The sequence below is a fragment of the Symsagittifera roscoffensis genome, unplaced genomic scaffold, assembly GCF_963678635.1.
Source record: "Symsagittifera roscoffensis unplaced genomic scaffold, txSymRosc1.1 SCAFFOLD_881, whole genome shotgun sequence".
In the NCBI taxonomy this organism is placed as follows: Eukaryota; Metazoa; Xenacoelomorpha; order Acoela; family Convolutidae; genus Symsagittifera; species Symsagittifera roscoffensis.
Window position 1 is genome coordinate 5,001 of NW_026971630.1, and position 10,915 is coordinate 15,915.

The 10,915-nt window shown below is 45.8% G+C and overlaps 1 pseudogene; it reads right to left on the reverse strand.

Annotated features, from left to right (window-relative positions):
- Positions 1-65: 65 nt before the first annotated feature.
- Positions 66-217, reverse strand: LOC134856619 (5.8S ribosomal RNA; annotated as a pseudogene).
- Positions 218-10,915: the final 10,698 nt, after the last annotated feature.

A 10,915-nucleotide genomic window follows, 5' to 3' on the forward strand; every position in this document is an offset into this window, starting at 1 on the left:
AATCCGAAGACAGATCGCTCTTACCCTCAGATTTCTCCAAAAGTAAGCGTTCAATCGATTTCAAATAACCCTGATTCGGACGCGATCAACAGCCGAAGCTGAGACCGCCTTTTGCGTTAGAGAGGTCAGTAAACAAATCTTGCGATTCTTACTGAATTAACACATATAGCTGTGCTCCTCCTCGTAAAGCGAGCCTAGTGATCCCCCGTTGAAGGTTGTTTTTCGACCATCTAGCACTGGTTTGATTTAGAACAAAGCCAACCGCAGTCGGACTTTGAGCTGTCTCGACCACCCTGTTTTTTAGCATTTGGGCCTTCGCTTTCCTCAGTCTTTCTCTTACAACGGCAAACTGAAGATCGAACACTGTTTAAACGCGCTCTCAATGCAATCACATGTATCACACCGGTACTACATCTGAACAGCTCTTTGATCAACAGAATACCCAAGTTCGAGCGACTTGCTTAAGTGTTCTATCCAGTCCCTAAGGATCTGACAGATACACCAGTAAAAGAACCGGATCAATCCGAAGACTGATCACTCCTACGATCGGATTTCTCCAAAAGTAAGTGTTCACTCGATTAGAACAAAGCCAACCGCAGTCGGACTTTGAGCTGTCTGGACCACCCTGTTCTTAAGCATTTGGGCCTTCGCTTTCCTCAGTCTTTCTCTTACAACGGCAAACTGAAGATCGAACACTGTTTAAACGCGCTCTCAATGCAATCACATGTATCACACCGGTACTACATCTGAACAGCTCTTTGATCAACAGAATACCCAAGTTCGAGCGACTTGCTTAAGTGTTCTATCCAGTCCCTAAGGATCTGACAGATACACCAGTAAAAGAACCGGATCAATCCGAAGACTGATCACTCCTACGATCGGATTTCTCCAAAAGTAAGTGTTCACTCGATTAGAACAAAGCCAACCGCAGTCGGACTTTGAGCTGTCTGGACCACCCTGTTCTTAAGCATTTGGGCCTTCGCTTTCCTCAGTCTTTCTCTTACAACGGCAAACTGAAGATCGAACACTGTTTAAACGCTCTCTCAATGCAATCACATGTATCACACCGGTACTACATCTGAACAGCTCTTTGATCAACAGAATACCCAAGTTCGAGCGACTTGCTTAAGTGTTCTATCCAGTCCCTAAGGATCTGACAGATACACCAGTAAAAGAACCGGATCAATCCGAAGACTGATCACTCCTACGATCGGATTTCTCCAAAAGTAAGTGTTCACTCGATTAGAACAAAGCCAACCGCAGTCGGACTTTGAGCTGTCTGGACCACCCTGTTCTTAAGCATTTGGGCCTTCGCTTTCCTCAGTCTTTCTCTTACAACGGCAAACTGAAGATCGAACACTGTTTAAACGCGCTCTCAATGCAATCACATGTATCACACCGGTACTACATCTGAACAGCTCTTTGATCAACAGAATACCCAAGTTCGAGCGACTTGCTTAAGTGTTCTATCCAGTCCCTAAGGATCTGACAGATACACCAGTAAAAGAACCGGATCAATCCGAAGACTGATCACTCCTACGATCGGATTTCTCCAAAAGTAAGTGTTCACTCGATTAGAACAAAGCCAACCGCAGTCGGACTTTGAGCTGTCTGGACCACCCTGTTCTTAAGCATTTGGGCCTTCGCTTTCCTCAGTCTTTCTCTTACAACGGCAAACTGAAGATCGAACACTGTTTAAACGCGCTCTCAATGCAATCACATGTATCACACCGGTACTACATCTGAACAGCTCTTTGATCAACAGAATACCCAAGTTCGAGCGACTTGCTTAAGTGTTCTATCCAGTCCCTAAGGATCTGACAGATACACCAGTAAAAGAACCGGATCAATCCGAAGACTGATCACTCCTACGATCGGATTTCTCCAAAAGTAAGTGTTCACTCGATTAGAACAAAGCCAACCGCAGTCGGACTTTGAGCTGTCTGGACCACCCTGTTCTTAAGCATTTGGGCCTTCGCTTTCCTCAGTCTTTCTCTTACAACGGCAAACTGAAGATCGAACACTGTTTAAACGCTCTCTCAATGCAATCACATGTATCACACCGGTACTACATCTGAACAGCTCTTTGATCAACAGAATACCCAAGTTCGAGCGACTTGCTTAAGTGTTCTATCCAGTCCCTAAGGATCTGACAGATACACCAGTAAAAGAACCGGATCAATCCGAAGACTGATCACTCCTACGATCGGATTTCTCCAAAAGTAAGTGTTCACTCGATTAGAACAAAGCCAACCGCAGTCGGACTTTGAGCTGTCTGGACCACCCTGTTCTTAAGCATTTGGGCCTTCGCTTTCCTCAGTCTTTCTCTTACAACGGCAAACTGAAGATCGAACACTGTTTAAACGCGCTCTCAATGCAATCACATGTATCACACCGGTACTACATCTGAACAGCTCTTTGATCAACAGAATACCCAAGTTTGAGTGACCTCCCATCATCAATGGGGGATTGCATTCCTATCTGACATCGGGGTCAACAGCATCAATATACTTGATACTGCCAATTTAAACCATTAAAGGCAATTTTCATGATGCAGATAGAGCAATTCAATCTACGCTTTAGGTCATCAATTGTAGCTTCGCATCCGCCTTCTCAGGCAGACGCTTGAAACCAGGGAACTGAACACACTGTTCCTCTCGTACTAAGTGTTACCCAAGCATAGATCACCCTGTTTTTGAGCGTTTGGGCCCTCGCTTTTCTCAGTCTTACTCTTACGAAGGCAAACTGAAGATCGAACACTGTTTAAACGCTCTCTCAATGCAATCACATGTATCACACCGGTACTACATCTAAACAGCTCTTTGATCAACAGAATACCCAAGTTCGAGCGACCTCCCATCATCAATGGGGGATTGCATTCCTATCTGACATCGGGGTCAACAGCATCAATATACTTGATACTGCCAATTTAAACCATTAAAGGCAATTTTCATGATGCAGATAGAGCAATTCAATCTACGCTTTAGGTCATCAATTGTAGCTTCGCATCCGCCTTCTCAGGCAGACGCTTGAAACCAGGGAACTGAACACACTGTTCCTCTCGTACTAAGTGTGATTACCCAAGCATAGATCACCCTGTTCTTAAGCATTCGGGCCTTCGCTTTCCTCAGTCTTTCTCTAACGAAAGCAAACTGAAAATCGTACACTGTTTAAACGACCAACAAACAAGCTTATCTAGGAGAAGTTACTCCTAAGCTACCATCTAAACAGCTTTTTGATCAACAGAATACCCAAGTTTGAGCGACTTCCTTTTGGCGTCAACAATGACGAGGCATTTGGCTACCTGCTTTTGGCGTCAACAATGACGAGGCATTTGGCTTAGCCTTCTCGAGAAGAGACTTTGCTCAACTACACAAAGCCTTTAAGGCAGTTTTGGTTCTGCTTTCTAGTTATAAACTATCTGACCTTCGTTCTTTTCGAACCTTGGATGGTTCTCCTTACTGAGGCGAAATCGAGCGATGATACTTTACCAGTGGTCAAGTCTCATCAAATTACGCCTTTCTGATACGCTTTTGAGGTTAGGAAGTAAAAAAAAAATTTTCAAAAATTTTGAAATTTTTCAAAATTTTTTTGAAAATTCTCGCTACTACCCTCCCCCTATAATACACAGAAATCTCCTAAATGAGTATTTCTGGGGAAAAATTTTTTTTTTTCAAATGCTCACCATTTGCTCAATTTTTGCTCAAAATAACTTTTGAAAACACGCCCGGAAAGCCCTGCCCATGTACTTTCCAACGCTTTTTACCCGAAGTGAATCGCACAGTTTTTTGTTGACCAAAAATGCAAGAGACTGAAGTGAAATTTTTTTTTTTTTTTGAAAAAATAGCAAAAGTCAATTTTTAACTCGAGCTGGAACCTAAACTAATTTTAGTAAAAAAAATTGTAATATACCATTAGAAAGCTATGCTCAAGGGCTTTCCAGCGGTTATAATTATATTAAAATTGAACAATTTTTTGTTGCCCGAAATTTCATTCTTCTAAACTTCGTCACTTTTTGAGCTCAAAATTGCAGTTCAGCCAAAGCGCTATAACTTTTACACCACTGGTCCGATTGGACTGAGCTTTCTACACCAACTAGCCCTCACACAGAGCTCTCTACGCTAAAATTGAAAGTTAGCTGTGCGAGCACTCCTTCATGCCTAAACAGCTGTTTTTCTGCAATTTCGAGCTGAAAAATCGAATTACAGAGTTTACGGCTCGGGTCATAACTTTTGAACCACTGGTCGCACAGCTCCCATCTTTTTCATGCAGCTGACCATCAAGCATATCTAACTTCGCTAAAATTAAAAGTGAGCTGTGCGAGCACTCTTTCAAGCTCAAACAAGCGTTTTAGAGCCCTGAGACCCCCATTTTTCAGCTCAAAATAGGGGTCTTCCGCTTCGATCAGTCGCTCCTGCAGCTCAACCAAGGGTCGCGCAAGCTCATCTAAGGTGGTTCTAAGACCTATTTTTCACGAGGAAGCGAATGGGCTTATCCCGGAAGCTCTACGAGCAAGCTTTGTTAACTTTCAAGCCAACTGAAGCAACTTCGTCAGTTTTGGACCTCATTTTGAGCTTGTTTACGGCTCGGGTCATAACTTTTGAACCACTGGTCGCACAGCTCCCATCTTTTTCATGCAGCTGACCATCAAGCATATCTAACTTCGCTAAAATTGAAAGTGAGCTGTGCGAGCACTCCTTCAAGCTCAAACAAGCGTTTTAGAGCCCTGAGACCCCCATTTTTCAGCTCAAAATAGGGGTCTTCCGCTTCGATCAGTCGCTCCTGCAGCTCAACCAAGGGTCGCGCAAGCTCATCTAAGGTGGTTCTAAGACCTATTTTTCACGAGGAAGCGAATGGGCTTATCCCGGAAGCTCTACGAGCAAGCTTTGTTAACTTTCAAGCCAACTGAAGCAACTTCGTCAGTTTTGGACCTCATTTTGAGCTTGTTTACGGCTCGGGTCATAACTTTTGAACCACTGGTCGCACAGCTCCCATCTTTTTCATGCAGCTGACCATCAAGCATATCTAACTTCGCTAAAATTGAAAGTGAGCTGTGCGAGCACTCCTTCAAGCTCAAACAAGCGTTTTAGAGCCCTGAGACCCCCATTTTTCAGCTCAAAATAGGGGTCTTCCGCTTCGATCAGTCGCTCCTGCAGCTCAACCAAGGGTCGCGCAAGCTCATCTAAGGTGGTTCTAAGACCTATTTTTCACGAGGAAGCGAATGGGCCTATCCCGGAAGCTCTACGAGCAAGCTTTGTTAACTTTCAAGCCAACTGAAGCAACTTCGTCAGTTTTGGACCTCATTTTGAGCTTGTTTACGGCTCGGGTCATAACTTTTGAACCACTGGTCGCACAGCTCCCATCTTTTTCATGCAGCTGACCACCAAGCATATCTAACTTCGCTAAAATTGAAAGTGAGCTGTGCGAGCACTCCTTCAAGCTCAAACAAGCGTTTTAGAGCCCTGAGACCCCCATTTTTCAGCTCAAAATAGGGGTCTTCCGCTTCGATCAGTCGCTCCTGCAGCTCAACCAAGGGTCGCGCAAGCTCATCTAAGGTGGTTCTAAGACCTATTTTTCACGAGGAAGCGAATGGGCCTATCCCGGAAGCTCTACGAGCAAGCTTTGTTAACTTTCAAGCCAACTGTTGCAACTTCGTCAGTTTTGGACCTCATTTTGAGCTTGTTTACGGCTCGGGTCATAACTTTTGAACCACTGGTCGCACAGCTCCCATCTTTTTCATGCAGCTGACCATAAAGCATATCTAACTTCGCTAAAATTGAAAGTGAGCTGTGCGAGCACTCCTTCAAGCTCAAACAAGCGTTTTAGAGCCCTGAGACCCCCATTTTTCAGCTCAAAATAGGGGTCTTCCGCTTCGATCAGTCGCTCCTGCAGCTCAACCAAGGGTCGCGCAAGCTCATCTAAGGTGGTTCTAAGACCTATTTTTCACGAGGAAGCGAATGGGCCTATCCCGGAAGCTCTACGAGCAAGCTTTGTTAACTTTCAAGCCAACTGAAGCAACTTCGTCAGTTTTGGACCTCATTTTGAGCTTGTTTACGGCTCGGGTCATAACTTTTGAACCACTGGTCGCACAGCTCCCATCTTTTTCATGCAGCTGACCATCAAGCATATCTAACTTCGCTAAAATTGAAAGTGAGCTGTGCGAGCACTCCTTCAAGCTCAAACAAGCGTTTTAGAGCCCTGAGACCCCCATTTTTCAGCTCAAAATAGGGGTCTTCCGCTTCGATCAGTCGCTCCTGCTGCTCAACCAAGGGTCGCGCAAGCTCATCTAAGGTGGTTCTAAGACCTATTTTTCACGAGGAAGCGAATGGGCTTATCCCGGAAGCTCTACGAGCAAGCTTTGTTAACTTTCAAGCCAACTGAAGCAACTTCGTCAGTTTTGGACCTCATTTTGAGCTTGTTTACGGCTCGGGTCATAACTTTTGAACCACTAGTCGCACAGCTCCCATCTTTTTCATGCAGCTGACCATAAAGCATATCTAACTTCGCTAAAATTGAAAGTGAGCTGTGCGAGCACTCCTTCAAGCTCAAACAAGCGTTTTAGAGCCCTGAGACCCCCATTTTTCAGCTCAAAATAGGGGTCTTCCGCTTCGATCAGTCGCTCCTGCAGCTCAACCAAGGGTCGCGCAAGCTCATCTAAGGTGGTTCTAAGACCTATTTTTCACGAGGAAGCGAATGGGCCTATCCCGGAAGCTCTACGAGCAAGCTTTGTTAACTTTCAAGCCAACTGAAGCAACTTCGTCAGTTTTGGACCTCATTTTGAGCTTGTTTACGGCTCGGGTCATAACTTTTGAACCACTGGTCGCACAGCTCCCATCTTTTTCATGCAGCTGACCATCAAGCATATCTAACTTCGCTAAAATTGAAAGTGAGCTGTGCGAGCACTCCTTCAAGCTCAAACAAGCGTTTTAGAGCCCTGAGACCCCCATTTTTCAGCTCAAAATAGGGGTCTTCCGCTTCGATCAGTCGCTCCTGCAGCTCAACCAAGGGTCGCGCAAGCTCATCTAAGGTGGTTCTAAGACCTATTTTTCACGAGGAAGCGAATGGGCTTATCCCGGAAGCTCTACGAGCAAGCTTTGTTAACTTTCAAGCCAACTGAAGCAACTTCGTCAGTTTTGGACCTCATTTTGAGCTTGTTTACGGCTCGGGTCATAACTTTTGAACCACTGGTCGCACAGCTCCCATCTTTTTCATGCAGCTGACCATCAAGCATATCTAACTTCGCTAAAATTGAAAGTGAGCTGTGCGAGCACTCCTTCAAGCTCAAACAAGCGTTTTAGAGCCCTGAGACCCCCATTTTTCAGCTCAAAATAGGGGTCTTCCGCTTCGATCAGTCGCTCCTGCAGCTCAACCAAGGGTCGCGCAAGCTCATCTAAGGTGGTTCTAAGACCTATTTTTCACGAGGAAGCGAATGGGCTTATCCCGGAAGCTCTACGAGCAAGCTTTGTTAACTTTCAAGCCAACTGAAGCAACTTCGTCAGTTTTGGACCTCATTTTGAGCTTGTTTACGGCTCGGGTCATAACTTTTGAACCACTGGTCGCACAGCTCCCATCTTTTTCATGCAGCTGACCATCAAGCATATCTAACTTCGCTAAAATTGAAAGTGAGCTGTGCGAGCACTCCTTCAAGCTCAAACAAGCGTTTTAGAGCCCTGAGACCCCCATTTTTCAGCTCAAAATAGGGGTCTTCCGCTTCGATCAGTCGCTCCTGCAGCTCAACCAAGGGTCGCGCAAGCTCATCTAAGGTGGTTCTAAGACCTATTTTTCACGAGGAAGCGAATGGGCTTATCCCGGAAGCTCTACGAGCAAGCTTTGTTAACTTTCAAGCCAACTGAAGCAACTTCGTCAGTTTTGGACCTCATTTTGAGCTTGTTTACGGCTCGGGTCATAACTTTTGAACCACTGGTCGCACAGCTCCCATCTTTTTCATGCAGCTGACCATCAAGCATATCTAACTTCGCTAAAATTGAAAGTGAGCTGTGCGAGCACTCCTTCAAGCTCAAACAAGCGTTTTAGAGCCCTGAGACCCCCATTTTTCAGCTCAAAATAGGGGTCTTCCGCTTCGATCAGTCGCTCCTGCAGCTCAACCAAGGGTCGCGCAAGCTCATCTAAGGTGGTTCTAAGACCTATTTTTCACGAGGAAGCGAATGGGCTTATCCCGGAAGCTCTACGAGCAAGCTTTGTTAACTTTCAAGCCAACTGAAGCAACTTCGTCAGTTTTGGACCTCATTTTGAGCTTGTTTACGGCTCGGGTCATAACTTTTGAACCACTGGTCGCACAGCTCCCATCTTTTTCATGCAGCTGACCATCAAGCATATCTAACTTCGCTAAAATTGAAAGGGAGCTGTGCGAGCACTCCTTCAAGCTCAAACAAGCGTTTTAGAGCCCTGAGACCCCCATTTTTCAGCTCAAAATAGGGGTCTTCCGCTTCGATCAGTCGCTCCTGCAGCTCAACCAAGGGTCGCGCAAGCTCATCTAAGGTGGTTCTAAGACCTATTTTTCACGAGGAAGCGAATGGGCTTATCCCGGAAGCTCTACGAGCAAGCTTTGTTAACTTTCAAGCCAACTGAAGCAACTTCGTCAGTTTTGGACCTCATTTTGAGCTTGTTTACGGCTCGGGTCATAACTTTTGAACCACTGGTCGCACAGCTCCCATCTTTTTCATGCAGCTGACCATCAAGCATATCTAACTTCGCTAAAATTGAAAGTGAGCTGTGCGAGCACTCCTTCAAGCTCAAACAAGCGTTTTAGAGCCCTGAGACCCCCATTTTTCAGCTCAAAATAGGGGTCTTCCGCTTCGATCAGTCGCTCCTGCAGCTCAACCAAGGGTCGCGCAAGCTCATCTAAGGTGGTTCTAAGACCTATTTTTCACGAGGAAGCGAATGGGCTTATCCCGGAAGCTCTACGAGCAAGCTTTGTTAACTTTCAAGCCAACTGAAGCAACTTCGTCAGTTTTGGACCTCATTTTGAGCTTGTTTACGGCTCGGGTCATAACTTTTGAACCACTGGTCGCACAGCTCCCATCTTTTTCATGCAGCTGACCATCAAGCATATCTAACTTCGCTAAAATTGAAAGTGAGCTGTGCGAGCACTCCTTCAAGCTCAAACAAGCGTTTTAGAGCCCTGAGACCCCCATTTTTCAGCTCAAAATAGGGGTCTTCCGCTTCGATCAGTCGCTCCTGCAGCTCAACCAAGGGTCGCGCAAGCTCATCTAAGGTGGTTCTAAGACCTATTTTTCACGAGGAAGCGAATGGGCTTATCCCGGAAGCTCTACGAGCAAGCTTTGTTAACTTTCAAGCCAACTGAAGCAACTTCGTCAGTTTTGGACCTCATTTTGAGCTTGTTTACGGCTCGGGTCATAACTTTTGAACCACTGGTCGCACAGCTCCCATCTTTTTCATGCAGCTGACCATCAAGCATATCTAACTTCGCTAAAATTGAAAGTGAGCTGTGCGAGCACTCCTTCAAGCTCAAACAAGGGTTTTAGAGCCCTGAGACCCCCATTTTTCAGCTCAAAATAGGGGTCTTCCGCTTCGATCAGTCGCTCCTGCAGCTCAACCAAGGGTCGCGCAAGCTCATCTAAGGTGGTTCTAAGACCTATTTTTCACGAGGAAGCGAATGGGCTTATCCCGGAAGCTCTACGAGCAAGCTTTGTTAACTTTCAAGCCAACTGAAGCAACTTCGTCAGTTTTGGACCTCATTTTGAGCTTGTTTACGGCTCGGGTCATAACTTTTGAACCACTGGTCGCACAGCTCCCATCTTTTTCATGCAGCTGACCATCAAGCATATCTAACTTCGCTAAAATTGAAAGTGAGCTGTGCGAGCACTCCTTCAAGCTCAAACAAGCGTTTTAGAGCCCTGAGACCCCCATTTTTCAGCTCAAAATAGGGGTCTTCCGCTTCGATCAGTCGCTCCTGCAGCTCAACCAAGGGTCGCGCAAGCTCATCTAAGGTGGTTCTAAGACCTATTTTTCACGAGGAAGCGAATGGGCTTATCCCGGAAGCTCTACGAGCAAGCTTTGTTAACTTTCAAGCCAACTGAAGCAACTTCGTCAGTTTTGGACCTCATTTTGAGCTTGTTTACGGCTCGGGTCATAACTTTTGAACCACTGGTCGCACAGCTCCCATCTTTTTCATGCAGCTGACCATCAAGCATATCTAACTTCGCTAAAATTAAAAGGGAGCTGTGCGAGCACTCCTTCAAGCTCAAACAAGCGTTTTAGAGCCCTGAGACCCCCATTTTTCAGCTCAAAATAGGGGTCTTCCGCTTCGATCAGTCGCTCCTGCAGCTCAACCAAGGGTCGCGCAAGCTCATCTAAGGTGGTTCTAAGACCTATTTTTCACGAGGAAGCGAATGGGCTTATCCCGGAAGCTCTACGAGCAAGCTTTGTTAACTTTCAAGCCAACTGAAGCAACTTCGTCAGTTTTGGACCTCATTTTGAGCTTGTTTACGGCTCGGGTCATAACTTTTGAACCACTGGTCGCACAGCTCCCATCTTTTTCATGCAGCTGACCATCAAGCATATCTAACTTCGCTAAAATTGAAAGTGAGCTGTGCGAGCACTCCTTCAAGCTCAAACAAGCGTTTTAGAGCCCTGAGACCCCCATTTTTCAGCTCAAAATAGGGGTCTTCCGCTTCGATCAGTCGCTCCTGCAGCTCAACCAAGGGTCGCGCAAGCTCATCTAAGGTGGTTCTAAGACCTATTTTTCACGAGGAAGCGAATGGGCTTATCCCGGAAGCTCTACGAGCAAGCTTTGTTAACTTTCAAGCCAACTGAAGCAACTTCGTCAGTTTTGGACCTCATTTTGAGCTTGTTTACGGCTCGGGTCATAACTTTTGAACCACTGGTCGCACAGCTCCCATCTTTTTCATGCAGCTGACCATCAAGCATATCT